Raw genomic sequence first — 16,891 nt, 5'->3', positions numbered from 1 at the left:
TATTAGCGGCTTTTAGCAGCTTATCGGTTTATCGAATCAGCTGATAAGTGGCTTAGCGGCTTAGAAAAAGGGGGAAAGGGGAAAAAACCCGCAGGAACTCGCAAGACATTGTTGTCTTGCGAAGCAAGCCCATAGGAGATTCGTTTTGCGAAGCACCTCCAAAACGGAAAACTCTTTCCTCTAGCGAGTTTTCCGTCTTGCGAGGCATTCGTCTTGCGGGGCACCACTGTATATGTAAAGTTTACCTCAGTACACATACTCACTCTCTCAGCCTATCATCCAGACAAGCATGATGGAATGAGAACAAGGCCTCATTCCATTCAGGCCAAAAGCACTTGAGAGGGTACAAAGGAGAGCCAGTGAGAGGTGTGTCCTGGCGGAACGCTTGAAGGACCGCATTCAGACCCCCAGGCATGTGGTTCCCTTAAACCTTAGGCAGACTGCACTGGTTGGTTTAGGATGAAGCACCCTGTACAGTGGGAATAAGATCTTGCTCTTGTACATTTTGACTCCTTAGGATTATTTAGACAGGGGGGAGAGATGCTGTCCCTGGGCACACCTATCCATTGGGAAAGTTGTACTCCTTTGTATTTTGTTCACGTTCCACAGGAGAGCTACCACATGTTGGACCAGGCGATATTTAAGTGGCATGATCATGAAAACAAACTGGTTTTATGTGTAAGCTTAGCAATGTCTACATATGTTCCCTAGTTTATTTGACTTCCTTTGTTCCAAGTATGCTGATTCAGTAATGAATGTATATACGCATATATATATTATTATTATTTTGTTCTATGTTAAGAGAGAACTGTTGTTGTTTTTATTAAAAGATGCTATTTGCTTAATGCAATCTACTACGTCGAAATGGCAAAAGGGAGAGGTAGGACTGTAATTGTGGAAATAGATAATGAAACAGATTCATATATATATGGACCCAACTACTGTATCGCTGAGTGCAATGTGAGGGACAGATCGCTATGTTGCAATATAATCTGATAAAAGGAAAGAGAGCACATGATGGGGGGAAACAGAGGCTAGTCGATACAAACTAGACTAATGAAGAACACACTTAAGTAGTACACATGAACCATTCTGGAAATATATATATATATTCATTCTACACCTGCACCAGATGACAAGCAAGGTTATTTTGAAAACTTTTTTTTTATGTGTGTGTGTGTACAGGAGATGGCCACATTCCAGCACAAAATGACATGTACCTTAACCCCCTTGATTTTCGTGGGACTTGAGTATGCGTAGCTGCATTGGCCATCGTCCAAAATATGCAGATTGTTGGAAAACACGAGGAAATGATGACCTCCACACATGTGGCAAATGTCCAACAGGATGGACTGACCCCAGTGAATGCTGATAAGGGCCATTAAGTAGTAGTCTAGTGAATTCAGACCATCTTCATATTTTTGGACGTGAGCCAAACGCATGAGGGATTGTCAACACGCCCTTGCCGTTTTTGAAAGTTTCTAGATTTTGAACGTTCACTGTGATGTGTAAGATTTGTATTCAGATGGAAATATGTGGTCCTTTAAAAGTGGGTGGAATGTTTGCTTTTTCCGCGGGTGATGTCAAAAGATGTTACATTTTGTTGCGCGTGTTGTTTTGTGTATTGTGTGAAATGAGATATAAATGGCAATGAACACAACCCACCAGGGATTTTCCTCTGTTCAGGCTGAATGTTAATACCGTTGCGGAGATACATCTGCAATCTTTTGCATCTTGAAGTATGTAGTGGACTTCACAATGATACCGAATTTGAATTTCCTGCAAACGTTACGCTTTTCAACCAAAATCTAGACATCTTCAGAAACGAAACTGCATTCCTCTTGCACCTTATTTTCAAATCCTCCATTCCACTTTACAATCGCAAACGTAAACCAGCAGTAAACCAACTAGTGCCTGACAATTGTATTTTGTTTTATATGCAATCTTCCCCCTCCCCCTTTTAATACTGATAAGTCTGCTTTTACATAATATTGCACTAAAGCATTGCTTCTTCTTTTTTTAAAATATATTATTTAGAAATGCAAATTAAAGAAGTCTAAGAAAATCTATTGATGGCAGTGAGCTAACCCGTGTGGAGAGCTTCGCGCAATCATTTTAAGTGTCACTGGATGTTTGATAAGAGTTGATTTTTTGAGCAGGGCTATAGATGGTTAAACTTTAAAAAAAATCAATATTACGAGAGAGTTGCAATCAGTAGAAATAACTGTGATATTATCCACACAGATTCATCTTATTTTGAATTAACAACAATGCCTGTTACTAACCACAGATGTGATTAAGTAAATAAAAAATCAAGTTGCATTAAATTACACTTGTCTGGACAAAATCATTGTAGAGCTGGGCAAACAAATCTTTCGATGTGTAATTCGTGGAGCCAAATTAGCATGGTTTTAAGTGGTGTCGTTGGGTGATTTCCTCCCAATACAAATAACACCTTCAGATGAAGGATTTCCCCCAAAATCAAAAGCAAACAAAGGAGTTACATTCCATCTCCATGTCCTTTGTGATTACTGGCAGCAATCTCCCTCTTTATGCTGTTTGTGTTTAAAAATTAATAATAATACAAAAAAAACCAAAAACCTGCCCTTTAAATACTAAGAGGCAACCAACATTTGCTTGGCTCTTAGTCCAGTGAAGGAGATTCATGCAGAGAAAAAGTCTTCTCCATTAAAAAAAAAGATAAAGGACCCCTGGGCAATTACCGTATTTTTCGCTCTATAAGACGCACCAGACCACAAGACGGACCTAGTTTTTGGAGGAGGAAAGCAAGAAAAAAAATATTCTGAATCTCAGAAGCCAGAACAGCAAGAAGGATCGCTGTGCAGTGAAAGCAGCAATCCCTCTTGCTGTTCTGGCTTCTGGGATAGCTGTGCAGCCTGCATTCACTCCATAAGATGCACACACATTTCCCCTTACTTTTTAGGAAGGAAAAAGTGAGTCTTATAGAGCAAAAAATATGGTAAGTCCAGTCAAAGGCGACTATGGGGTTGCGGCGCTCATCTCGCTTTCAGGCCGAGGGAGCCAGCGTTTGTCCACAGGCAGCTTTCCGGGTCATGTGGCCAGCATGACTAAACCGATTCTGGCGCAACAGAACACCTCGACGAGTGCCAGAGTGCACAGAAATGCTGTTTACCTTCCCGCTGCAGTGGTACCTATTTATCTACTTGCACTGGTGTGCTTTCGGACTGCTAGGTTGGCAGGAGCTGGGACAGAGCAACGGGAGCTCACCCCATCGGAGGGATTCGAACCTCCCACTTTCTGATCGGCAAGCCCAAGAGGCTCAGTGGTTTAGACCACAGCGCCACCCGTGTCCCAGTCTTCTCCATACATAGCTGCACACATACATATTTAGAAGTGCCTCTCCATAAGGGGTTGCAGCAGCTCGCCTGATTGGGCCTTTTGAGGCTGGTGGAGATGCAGATTCCCCCATCTGAGCAAGAAGTTGCTTGGGGACTGAAGAGCTAACTACAAGCTCAGGATGGATAGCTCAGTTGGTTGGTGTGCAGTGCTGATGACACCAAAGTTGCAGGTTCGATCCCTGTATAGGCCAGCTGGATGAGATGAACCTCAGGGTCACTTCCAACTCTATGAACATGAAACTGGTACTATGAAAGTTTTAATGGCCAAATGCATGTAATGGGAAGCCAAGACTTCTTATTCTTCCCATCAGATGTCAAAGAGATAAACAACTACCTGACATTTAGAAGACGTCTGAAGGCAGCCCTGTCCAGGGAAGTTTTTAATGTGTGACATTTTGATGTATTTTTAATCTTTGTTGGAAGCCGCCCAGAGTGGCTGGGGAAGCCCAGCCAGATGGGCGGGGTACAAATAAATTATTATTATTATTATTATTATTATTATTATTATTATTATTATTATTATTTTGAAGGGAGGATTTTGAGCAGAGAAGTGGCTGGAAGATTTACCCTTTCAGCCCAGTGGCTTTTCCCACTGCTACGTTCAAAATGCATGTTTTCATCCTATGGGGAATAAGCCAAAAAAGAAAATAAACCAACAGGCAAGTAGGAAAAGGGTGAAGCACTCCTTCCCGCTGCTTTGCTGTTCAAAATCCTCTCTCATGTTCTTCTTTGAAGGAACAAAATGCCCACGAAAGGAGCATAGCTGTCAACCATCCCTTATTTTGCAGGAAAGTCCCTTATCCCAGCGCCGTTTCCCACTGCTGTCCCTTATTGATGATGTCCCTTAAATTTCCCAGGTTTCAAAGGAAGCAGCTCCTCTCCCTCCCTCCCTTCCTGCTGGCCAGGGAGGAGGGAGGCTCCAACTGGGTTGCTTGGCTGCATTGCTCACCCAATAAGGAGTCTAAGAACGACTGGGGGGTGGAGCTTGCATGTCTTGTGCCGATCAAATCAGCCGCATTGCCTGGGGACTTGCCTTTGTTCAGCGCTTCCCAGCGGAAAGGTGACGGTGGTTTTCCTTGCTGCATCCCCTTTGCCGGGTTGCTGTGCAGTTGGAACCACTGCTTGAGGCTTCGTTTGGCTGCTGGCTGGGCTTTCTGCCTTTGGCTTGGAGGGGCTCAGAAGCTGAACATACCTGTGCCCTGAAAATCCCTTATTTTGGCTGCTGGTCCCTTATTTTCAAGGCTGCTGGTCCCTTATTTTCAAATCTGTAAATTGACAGCTATGGCAAGGAGGGATAGAAGGATCTGGCAATTTCGGTTCTCTTAGTTTCACATTAGTTTCACATTAGTTTCACATTTTTCAATCTTATTCAGTTCTCCACCCTTCAACAACAATTTGCAAATAAATAAAAAATCCTCATAAAAATTCATCAGGGTTTTCATGCCATTTTCTCCCAAAGAACACATTATTGTACGCAGTTTTGACTCATGTACAAGCAATTTTCCCTAGTAGAATGCATTTGTGGTTTTTTTCAACAGTATCTTCATTTTTAGGCACGCTTTCCCATAGGATATGCATGTTTGTAAATATCGGTTGGAGAACTACATTGCAAAATTCAGATAAGTGCACATTTTGAAGGATGGTTCGCATTTTGGTTTGCTAAAGTGCAAATCTGACAGATTTGCCTTTAAATGAGAACCAAATTGAATCTCCCCCCATCCTTGCACAACAGCTAGTGTAGTATAGTTGGTTGGCAGTGATGTTGTGTGGGTTACACAGAGGGAGGGAAACGGATGGAGAACACATGCACGTTCAACTGCCTAAAAGGGCCGCATCACCCAGGAGATCTCAGCCAAAGAGATAAGAAAAGAAGAGTCATTCTGTTGTCTGGAGAGATCACTTCCTGGTTCACATGAAGAAGCCGTTTTCAATGGATCCCAGCAACGCAAGCACACGGCTGTACTGAGGCTGCACCGGGTGTCGAAATTTTCCGCCGCTAAAAATTTTGCACCCGGGGCAACTGCCCCTGTGGTCCCCTCACACATGGCGCCACTGGAGGTTGGTATCAGACTAGGGCCAAGGAGACCCAGGTTCAAATCCCCAGTCACCCATGACACTCATTAGATAACGCTGAACTAGTCGCTATCTCTCCTCCTAACCTACCTCAGAGTTTTACTGTGTGGATAAAGGGGGGGGGGACCTTGCCACCTTGTTCAAAAAGAAATGTCATGGCTCAATGGCGCATCCACCTACAGCTGCAATTAACCCCATAATAGGGTGTCCCTAAAGATGTGCCTACAGTTCATTCGCCTCTATTCCAGACCCCTCCAAGTGTCCCTATTTTCCAGGGACAGTTTCGGATTTACAGAAGCCACCCTGGTTTCTGATGTGATTCCTGACACATCAGGAATGTGTCATTCCCTTAGGATGTCTCTAGTTTCATCGGAGAAATGTTAGAAGGTATGGAGTTATGTGAACCACGAGCCAAGGAGATCAGTAACTATACAACCTTCAGAAGACACAAGAAGGCAGCCCTGTACAGGGACGTTGTCTAATGTTTAATGTTTTTTTTTGTTGTTGTTGTTTAGTCCTTTAGTCGTGTCTGACTCTTTGTGACCCCATGGACCAGAGCACGCCAGGCACTCCTGTCTTCCACTGCCTCCCACAGTTTGGTCAAACTCACGTTGGTAGCTTCGAGAACACTGTCCAACCATCTCGTCCTCTGCCGTCCCCTTCTCCTTGTGCCCTCCATCTTTCCCAACATCAGGGTCTTTTCCAGGGAGTCTTCTCTTCTCATGAGGTGGCCAAAGTATTGGAGCCTCAGCTTCAGGATCTGTCCTTCCTGTGAGCACTCAGGGCTGATTTCCTTCAGAATGGAAAGGTTTGATCTTCTTGCAGTCCATGGGACTCTCAAGAGTCTCCTCCAGCACCATAACATTTTATTATGTTTTATATATGTTGGGAGCCGCCCAGAGTGGCTGGGGCAACCCTGTCAGAAGGGCAGGATATTATTATTATTATTATTATTATTATTATTATTATTATTATTATTAAGGGCGTCCCCATTTTCATCGGAGAATTGTTGGAGGGTATGCTATTCCCTTTCGTCTTATTCTTCCCAGATATCAGAGCACCATGTTTCGAAGGGAGTTGTACCTTGCCAGCCCCAATGCATTTGACGGATCTGTCTGCACTTGCTATTGTATTGTGCAAGACTTTTTAATAGGGTAGCTTTTTAAAGAGCTCCGCCAGCAGAAACATATTGAAGCGGATGCTCTGTTTATTCAGACAGAGACACTTGTGTCATGCACAGTGCTGCATAGCCACTAGAAGACTTAATTTTACTGACAGACCAAAGCATGTATGTTTAACCTTCATGGGATAGCTGTCAACTTCCAGCAGCCCTTTAGCACTTGCGAGGGAATCGAACATCATGTTTGCATTTCACTCCCAGCTATTCCTGCATTGTTTATGTTCCTGGCAGCTTTAAGTCAAACAACGGTACTACGGGAGAGTAATGGGAGTCCTCAGGCCTATTTTATCAGGCTTTTGTCAACTCTTGAATGAGACACACTCTGCACATCTCAAGGATGTGAAATCTCCCAGACTCTCCAAGAGTCCCTGTTTTCCAGGGACAGTTCCGGATTTACAGAAGCCATCCCAATTTCTGATTTGATCCCAGAATGCCCCACTTTTCCTTAGGACATCCCTATTTTCAATGGAGAAATGTTGGAGGGTATGGAGTTATGTGACCCCTGAGCCAAAGAGATAAGTAACTATGCAACCTTTATAAGGCATCTGAAAGCAGTCCCGTATTGGGAAATTATTTAATGTTTATTATGTTATGTGGAAGCCACCCAGAGTGGCTGGGACAACAGTCAGATGGGTAAGGTATAAATAATAAAATTAGTAGTAGTGGTATTGAATAAAGGTAAAGGGTAAAGGTCCAGTTGCGGACGACTCTGGGGTTGCGGTGCTCATCTCACTTTATTAGCCGAGGGAGCCGGCGTACAGCTTCCGGGTCATGTGGTCAGCATGACTAAGCCGCTTCTGGCGAACCAGAGCAGCGCACGGAAACGCTGTTTACCTTCCCGCTGGAGCGGTACCTATTTATCTACTTGCACTTTGATGTGCTTTCGAACTGCTAGGTTGGCAGGAGCAGGGACCGAGCAATGGGAGCTCACCCCGTCACGGGGATTTGAACCGCCGACCTTCTGATCGACAAGTCCTAGGCTCTGTGGTTTAACCCACAGTGCCAGGATGTCCCTATTTTCCTTGGCGAAATGTTGGAGGGCATGTACAGAGCAGGGTGTATACCACCTTGCTCAGGTAAAACATAAGAGAGGTTGCTTTGCCACAGAGCACATGAGAATTGCAGCCCATCAGAGATGCCTAGCTGAGGTGGTAAACCCATGTCTGAATACTACCACTTCAGCCTGCAAATGGATGCTCACGTTTCTTAATTCTCCATGCAAATAGATGCTGGTATTTGTATGAAGGGGCATCTGTTTATTTATTTGAAAGTCTTCAAACACACACACACACACACACACGTATGAAAGAGCACTTTTACATCCTTGCAGGCTGCATTTAATGCCATACAGTGTTGCCCCGCAAGACGAATGCCTCGCAAGACGGAAAACTCGCTAGACGAAAGAGTTTTCCGTTTTGGAGGTGCTTCGCAAAACGAATCTCCTATGGGCTTGCTTCACAAGACGAAAATGTATTGCGAGTTCCTGCGGGTTTTTCCCCTCCCCCCTTTTTCTAAGCCGCTAAGCCGCTTATCAGCTGATCCGAGAAGCTGATAAGCCGCTAAAAGCCGCTAATAGCGCTAATCCACTAATCCGTCAATGGGCTTGCTTCGCAAGACGAAAAAACCGCTAGACGAAGAAAATCACAGAACGGATTCTTTTCGTCTTGTGAGGCACCACTGTATTTTGCAAGCAGAAAACACATCATGAAGTGCAGGCGGCTACAAGTCACGCAAATAAATAAACAGGAGTATGGATGTATAGTGTCAGAAAAATGCATGAGCGAACAAATCCTGTTTTAACCTACATGTGCCCCCAGAATGTGACCGCTTCTAAACCCAGTGGCGTCAGTGACTGAGCTTCCAGCAACGACATAGATTTTCAATTGACCAGGACTCTGCAAAGTCCCTCACACCGGTCAGTATCATGGAGATCTGGGCAAGAACACAGGACAACCAACACTGCATTACATCTCCCTAATCCTTTACGCTTAGGTCATGGGTGGAATCAAAAGGTTTGGTTTTGTCTGCAAAGCACAGCAGACGCTACTGCGGAAACACAGGATTTATTCTGCCCCATTACTGGCAACGCTGAAAAGAGGAGACCGGTTGGTTTTTCTGTTTTGGTTTAAAAAGCCATCTGTGGATTCTAGTTTCTGATACATACAGAAGCTTCATTCTGTGACCTGGTGGGAAAGGAGTGCATGAAATGGGAAGGTATCATATTTGAAAAACCAGTTTTCTGATCACGGTGCGTCTTTGAAAGCATGGAAGATTGCATTAGCTATATTTGTTATGTACTGAAGTTCTCACCCTGGGCCAGCAGGGGGATACTGTAGATAGTTTTCACTCAGGTCCACGTCAGTTATTTTAGGCGGGAAACCCTGGGTTGTTGTTGCTACAGTGTTGACAGCCGGCTGCCTATAAAAGCAGGCCGGCTGAGCTGTTTGCTGTTCAGTTCTGTTCCAGCTTACAAAATAAAGAGCTGCTTTGGAGAAATCGCCGTGTCGTCTGCCATGTCTACCCACTATTCAACAATATTCACTAACGCCTGTGCAGAGACTGCATAGGTTTTGCCTCTCCGCTTCCTAATCCCCTGCCTTGTAAATGGAAGGGAGTACATTTCTGAAGAGCGTGGGCTGGGACCATACTTTTGCCTTTCGTTTGGTTCCTGTCTGCTGGCTGGCTTTCTGGGAACAGTTTCCCCAGGCACTGTGTGGCACAGAGTGTCATACTTAGATACCCCAGCAGCAGGGCTCTTTTTATGCATTCAGCCCGAGGCAGCACACCCTCACTTATCAGATCACAATGGATTTTCCTATGAGGAAAAGTTACACTTTTTTAATGCGCTGTCTCACACTGCTTAGCAGTACACAGTCAGACTTGGTTCCCTGCTTCCTTTCTCTTCCCTGCTTCCTTTTATCCTCACAATAACCCTGTTGAAGGAGCTTAGGTGGTGAGTTAATGACCGGCTCAAGGTCACTCAATGAATTTCACAGCTAAATGGGGATTTAAACCTGACCCTCCCCAGTCTTAGCCCAATGCAGATCCTCAAAGTATCTCTGTTTGACAGGGACAGCCCCAAATTTACAGAAGCCGCCCAGGTTTCTGATTTGATTCTGGAATGTCCCCCTTTTCCTTAGGATGGCCCCAGTTTATATATATGTTGGGAGCTACCCAGAAGAGCTGGGGCAACGGAGTCAGATGGGTGGGGTATAAATAATGAAATTATTAGTATTATGATTGTGGAATAGGATGTCCCTATTATCACCAGAGACATGTTGGAGAGTGTAGATTTATGTGACCCCCGAGCCAAAGAAATAAGTAACTATGCAACCTTTATTTATTTTTTATACAATATTTTTATTAAATTTTCAACAAACACAACAACAAACACAAAGAAAAATATACACAAAAACAATATCAAATCCATAAAATGGGATTCTCCAAATCCTGCGACTCTTCTCCCCCTCACCTGGTTTCTTAATTTTCCTTTTCAGGTGCATTTCCTTCTACTCCAAATTATTTTTTCTACCTCAAATTTCTTATACTCTTTCTAAAATTACAAGTGTTCTTAAAATCCTGCCAATGTAGTAACCTGTTTATAACTTTTGCAAATTCATAATAAACATTTCCCATTCTTTTTTTTAAATTCTTGTCATCTTGATTTCTGAGCACTATGCAACCTTTCAAAGAAACCTGAAGGCAGACCTGTACAGGGAAGCTTTTTTAAATGTTTAATGCTTTATTCTGTTTTTATATGTGTTGGAAACCGCCCAGAGTGGCTGGGGCAACCCAGTCAGGGCAGGGTATGAATAAGGAAATTGTTGCTGTTGTTGAATAGAAGTTCCCTATTTTCATCAGAGAAATGTTGGAGTGTATGTAGTCTCAGCCCAGTGCTGTAGCCACTACAGTGGTACCTCGAGTTGCAGACACTTCAGGTTACAGACTCCACTAACCCAGAAATACCGTATTTTTTGCACCATAACACTCACTTTTTTCCTCCTAAAAAGTAAGGGGAAATGTCTGTGCGTGTTATGGAGGGAATGCCTATGGGTGGCATGCCTACGGATTTTCCTCCTCTAAAAACTACGTGCGTGTTATGGTCGGGTGCGTGTTATAGAACGAAAAATACGGTAGTACCTTGGGTTAAGAACTTTGCTTCAGGATGAGAACAGAAATCGTGCAGCAGCAGTGTAAGGCCCCATTAGCTAAAGTGGTACCTCAGGTTAAGAACAGTTTCAGGTTAAGAATGGACCTCCAGAACAAATTAAGTGCTTAACCCGAGGTACCACTGTACATGAAATTGACTCTCTCGGATGTGCATGCGCTCATAGCTTGTTACAAGTTTCACTGTTCCCAGTGTCGTTTCAGGTGTGCAACTTCTCACATGAGGTAGGTTGCTTCAACCCACTGCCCAGCATGAATTGGGCTGGGGTGTTCATTTGCCTCACCAAAGCCTCTCCCCAGCTTTCTCGTCCACAATTATCATCGGCTTTTAATGCAGATAGTGAGCAAAGAGGGGCTCAAAACGTGAATTAAGCCTCATATGGAAACACCCTCAAAAAGTTAAAGGACCCCTGGCAGTTAAGTCCAGTCGCGAACAACTCTGGGGTTGCGGCGCTCACCTCGCTTTACTGGCTGAGGGAGCCAGCATTTGTCCGCAGACAGTTTTTCCGGGTCATGTGGCCAGCATGACTAAGCCGCTTCTGGCAAAACCAGAGCAGCGCACAGAAACGCCATATACCTTCTGCCTTTGTATTAACACCTGACAAGTTATTTATTTCTTTTTTCCCCAAAATATATTTATTAAAGTTTTTAAGATATAACAATGAAAATGAAAAATAAAAATACAAAATACAACATAAAAACAGTTTAAAAACAAATAATTTTCCATAACATATCTTCCTTACGCTTATTTCCCCAGGCCTCCTCATACCTCCCTTCTTTGTATTCCACTTCAATTTGTTAGTTCAGCAAATCCTTACCATTAAGCTTTTACCCATTTGTAAACCTTTTTTCGTATCTCCTAAAGCATTACAGCTGGAAACCCCTTAGTTTCTATCCAACATCCTTCTAACATTCATTAATTTTACAATATTTCTGTAAATAGTCTTTAAATTTCTTCCAGTCTTCTTTCACCAACTCTTCTCCCTGGTCTCGGATTCTGCCAGTCATTTCTGCCAATTCCATGTAGTCGATCACCTTCATCTGCCATTCTTCCAGAGTGGGTAAATCTTGTGTCTTCCAATACTTTGCAATGAGTATTCTTGCTGCTGTTGTAGCATACATAAAGAAAGTTCTGTCCTTCTTTGGCACCAATTGGCCGACAATGCCCAGGAGAAAGGCCTCTGGTTTCTTCAAGAAGGTATATTTAAATACCTTTTTCAGTTCATTATATATCATTTCCCAGAAAGCCTTAATCCTTGGGCACGTCCACCAAAAGTGAAAGAATGTACCTTCAGTTTCTTTACATTTCCAACATTTATTATCGGGCAAATGATAGATTTTTGCAAGCTTGACTGGGGTCATGTACCACCTGTACATCATTTTCATAACAAGTTATTTATTTCTTGACCAGCTGACACACACTCTCCCTCTCCCTCCTGCCAGTCTCTGGGTGTGCACCCTCTTCGGATAAAGGAACTAGCTCTCCTTTCAAAAACCTTTTGTACTTTCAGTCCTTTTGATTTAAAGCTTTGAGTTTCTTCTGCCCGTCTGGGTTGCCCGTTCCAGCAAGATGCATTCCACTGTTGATAGAAAGTTAGGCTGGCTTCTGGCTAAAGTAAAGTTTGTCTATTTATCTTTCTTTCAAATTGGGGATTAATATCTGTGCGGCGGTTGGCACAAGCTTCCTTTGCCATAGCAACACTCCGGGGAACATAAACTATGAGTCACAATTTCTCTGCAGAAGACTTTTTTTTTTCTAATTATGATCAGCCTGGAGATCTCAAAATATATTCTTGTGATCTGCATCATTTTGACTTCAGCCACCTTTGACTCCCTGTATAGGGGGAGGGGAGGGAGGCCTGTCCTCAAGAGTGCTCTGATGTGGAAGGAGGGAGAAGGAGAACCTTAATTTAGGCATTTGACCGCGCCCATCACGTTCAGGAGCTGAGAGTTGCAGACTGAAGCAGCTCCCAGATTTCTGCTACCTAATAAGGCTACCCCACGGGCTAATTCATAACATCCCTGCAGGAAACCTCATTACGTTATAGGTCCCTGCCAGATTATATGCAGCTGTAGGATGTTCCATTCAGAAATGATCGGACTCGGTCCAATTATACCCTCATTAGAAATTGCATTTATTTGGGCCTCTGGCTAGCCCGATTCGGGGGCTCAGTGCAAGGAACAGGAGCTAACCTGCAGTAGACAGAAAGCCTCCAAGAATACCTGATGAGGCTCTGCAATGGCAAATACATAGGGTGATGAGATTCAGTAGAGCACAGGACACTATATTGTCTAATGGCAATAAAGTCTCTGGAATCCATTGGCTGAGCCACTGTAAAGCTGGAATGCTCACAACCAACCACTTGGTTAGCAAAGCCGGTGGTGGAATTCAGTGTTTCCAGTCCAGCTTCTGTGAGGGGAAGGGCAATGGTCAGTTTGGTTGGGATTCTAAGGACATGAGTGGCTCCATGAGGCAAGCCAGTGGCAAGGAAGACTGGGGGGGGACACAATGTTGTGCGTGTGATATCGCTGTGCTAGGCCCGGGGGTAACCTGTGAAACGCAGTCCAGGACCGGTCCAGAATCCGAAGGTTCGGCTAGGAGTCAGTCCGACAGGGCCAAGGCAGGAAACCAGGCAAGGATGGGTACAGGATCTGGCATACAGCAATGCTGCTCCCGCAACCTGGGGCAGGGTCCGACAGCCTTTTATCTCTGTCGGGGTAACGGCTGGTCCTGATCCCCCGGAGACTCACCTCCCTGTTTCGCCCGAAGACGAGCACTCCTCCTGCAAGTACTCAGGTCTCTCCTTCTCTCAGACCTTAGTCTCTGCAGCTCGGGAGACGTCGATGGGTTACTAGACCCAGGGGCCGCCTCAGCCTCCCCTGCCCAAACCGGTAGTGGAGCAGCTGTAAGTGATGGCCAGCTGAAGGCAACGAGGTAATCCCTGTATCTGGAGCCAGGGCAGGCTCAGGACCCTGACTCGGCCCAGCTGGTGTTTGTTGCAGGGAAACCTGTGCAGACTGGGACTCTTCAGGATCAGGCCCCAGACTTGGTTCAGATGATGCCTGAGGCAAAGGATCCTGTTATGTACTGAAGTTCTCACCCTGGGCCAGCAGGGGGATACTGTAGATAGTTATGCAAATAAGGGATCGAAAGTGACGTTCAGTGATTGGATAGTTTTAGAAAGTTGTTACAGTTACGTTGTACTGGAGCTCTATATAAGCAGGCTGATTGAGCTCTTCAGTTCAGTTCAGTTCTGGCCTGTGAATAAACAAGAGCTGTTTGAAGAATCGCTGTGTCGTCTGATACGTTCACCCACAACCTAACAGATCCAGTGCAGACTGAGACTCCTCTGGTTCCGAGTCCGAGCCCAAGTCCGAGTCCCTCACAATCGTGATGTCGTGTGTGAGCATTGCGCCTTCCTCCCTAAGCCAAGCACAAGCTTCCTAGGCTTTGGGAAGCAGGTGCCAGGCTTCTGACGCAATGCTGGAGCCCTGCTGGAGGCCTTTGGGAAGGTGTTGGGGGGGGCTTTTGGACCCTGCTGGGAACTTCTAGGTGACTAGCCTAGTTCCCCTAGTCCACTGACCACATGTCACTGGGGCAGGCTGAGGAGAAGGAAGATGTTAAGTTGTGGGCGAACATATCAGACGACACAGCGATTCTTCAAACAGCTCTTGTTTATTCACAGGCCAGGACAGAAACTGAACTGAAGGGTTCAGTCAGCCTGCTTATATAGAGCTCCAGTACAACGTAACTGTAAAAACTTTCTAAAACTATCCAATCACTGAACGTCACTTTCGATCCTTCATTTGCATACAAACTAGCCAATCACTGAATGTCACTTTCGATCCTTCATTTGCATAGCTATCTACAGTATCCCCCTGCTGGCCCAGGGTGAGAACTTCAGTACATAAGAGAAGATATCCCAGAAAGTAGGGGATCTAATGGGCAGAGAGGCCTATAAGAACTGTTGCGGCTGCTCCCACCCAGGAGGACTCCCCTGCTCAGCGCCTGAGGGCCCCAGTCCTGCCACTTAACACCTGGACCTGGCCTAGGGCAGGGCCTGATGGGCTCTGTAAAGGACTGCTGCCACTGCTGCTGCTGGGCAGAGAGGGCTCCGTTTTGTTTTCTTTTTGGTTTAAATTGCTGCTATTTTTTACCTATGTCATTTTAAACTGTGATATTAATGCTGTATTCTTACTTTTAGATTTCGATTTATGTGGAAATTGTTTCCCATTTGGTTGTGTATTTTTTTTTTGATGTGGTTTGTTTATTGTTTATGGCTTTTGTAATTATGTAAATCTTGTCATGCTGTAAGCCGCCTTGAGCATTGTTTTTTTAACTGTGGAAAGGTGGAATACAAATAAAAAATGATGATGATGATGATTATGATGGCCTGGGCTTCCAGTCTCCTTTTTTGGGGGGGTGTATTATTAAGAGCAGGTTTGCACACATTCTGTGTGTGGGTTAATTTATAGAATCAGCTGCAGTGACATCTCTCTGCTTGCCTCCCACTGTTGCCATTCTTCAGATGATCAGATTATCCCCAAGAGCAGCTGTGTGCGTTCAAATAAGAGCTGCAGTTGTTATTTGGTAACCTACGAATCCACTTTCCTTGGGAAGGAGGAAGACAGTAGGGTGCAGAATTCACAGTCTTTACATCTGGGAAACATAGTAAGAAACAAGGATAGAGAACTCAAGACAATCTGAGACAGGAGTAAGTAACAACTAGGGCTGGGCAATATCTGGTGAAATATACTCTGAATTGAGAGTGGATTTCATGCTCTTTATTCAGCTCATAGTGGTGAGGAGGAATGGAAGTTCCCCCAAAAATATCTGCTTTATGTACATTATTTACACAATGGGCCGTACCTGATTGGCTAATTCCGGGATTCTCCTGTAGGCCAATCAGGTTGCGGATTCACTTCCACCTGGAGCTGGATTGGGTGGCTCCTGCGGACCAATCATACTGCTGCATTATTCTAGGACCAATCAGACTGCTGCATTCCGAATCCTCTTGTTCTAGGACTAATTGGACTGCTGCATTTTGGATCCTATTCAACTCAGTACATAACATCTGGTTTTCCACATTGCGATATGCCATCAACTAAACGTCACAATATATAGATACAGTGGTACCTTGGTTTTCTAACGTACTCAGTTCCAGAAGACCATTCGAGTTCCAAAATGTTTGAAAACCGAGGCGCAAAGGGCGGTCTGCAAATTTGATAGAGAAAATTGAGAAAAAGACAGTGGTACCTCAGCGGAAGCCATTCGACTTCTGAGGCGAGTTCGAAAACAGAAGCATTTACCTCCAGGTTTATGGTGCTGGAGTTCTGAAACATTTGTCAACAGAGACATTTGAAAACCGAGGTACCACTGTATATCACAATGTCTGAAATTTCAATGTCTGAAATAAGCTAACACCCCAGAGGACAGGATCACACTTCAAAACGACCTTGACAGATTAGAGAACTGGGCCAAAACAAACAAGATGAATTTTAACAGGGAGAAATGTAAAGTATTGCACTTGGGCAAAAAAAATGAGAGGCACAAATACAAGATGGGGGACACCTGGCTTGAGAGCAGTACATGTGAAAAGGATCTAGGAGTCTTGGTTGACCACAAACTTGACATGAGCCAACAGTGTGACGCGGCAGCTAAAAAAGCCAATGCAATTCTGGGCCTCATCAATAGGAGTATAGCATCTAGATCAAGGGAAGTAATAGTGCCACTGTATTCTGCTCTGGTCAGACCACACCTGGAGTACTGTGTCCAGTTCTGGGCACCACAATTCAAGAAGGACACTGACAAACTGGAACGTGTCCAGAGGAGGGCAACCAAAATGGTCAAAGGCCTGGAAACGATGCCTTATGAGGAACGGCTAAGGGAGCTGGGCATGTTTAGCCTGGAGAAGAGGAGGTTAAGGGGTGATATGATAGCCATGTTCAAATATATAAAAGGATGTCACATAGAGGAGGGAGAAAGGTTGTTTTCTGCTGCTCCAGAGAAGCGGACACGGAGCAATGGATCCAAACTACAAGAAAGAAGATTCCACCTAAACATTCGGAAGAACTTCCTGACAGTAAGAGC

The 16,891-nt window shown here is 44.5% G+C and overlaps 1 long non-coding RNA gene across 1 annotated transcript in view; it reads left to right on the top strand.

The window, feature by feature from the left end:
* Nucleotides 1-223: 223 nt before the first annotated feature.
* The window catches only part of LOC309525749, a 76,733-nt gene continuing 60,065 nt past the window's right edge, over nt 224-16,891 (top strand). Inside the window, exon 1 of the long non-coding RNA XR_014216528.1 lies at nt 224-2,984. This is a non-coding gene — a long non-coding RNA (uncharacterized lncRNA). The remainder of the gene's footprint in view (nt 2,985-16,891) is intronic.

The sequence above is a fragment of the Podarcis vaucheri genome (genome assembly GCF_965113315.1).
Source record: "Podarcis vaucheri genome assembly, chromosome: 1".
Lineage (NCBI taxonomy): Eukaryota > Metazoa > Chordata > Lepidosauria > Squamata > Lacertidae > Podarcis > Podarcis vaucheri.
Note: the sequence above shows the minus strand (reverse complement) of the source record. Positions and strands in the feature narration are given on the sequence as shown.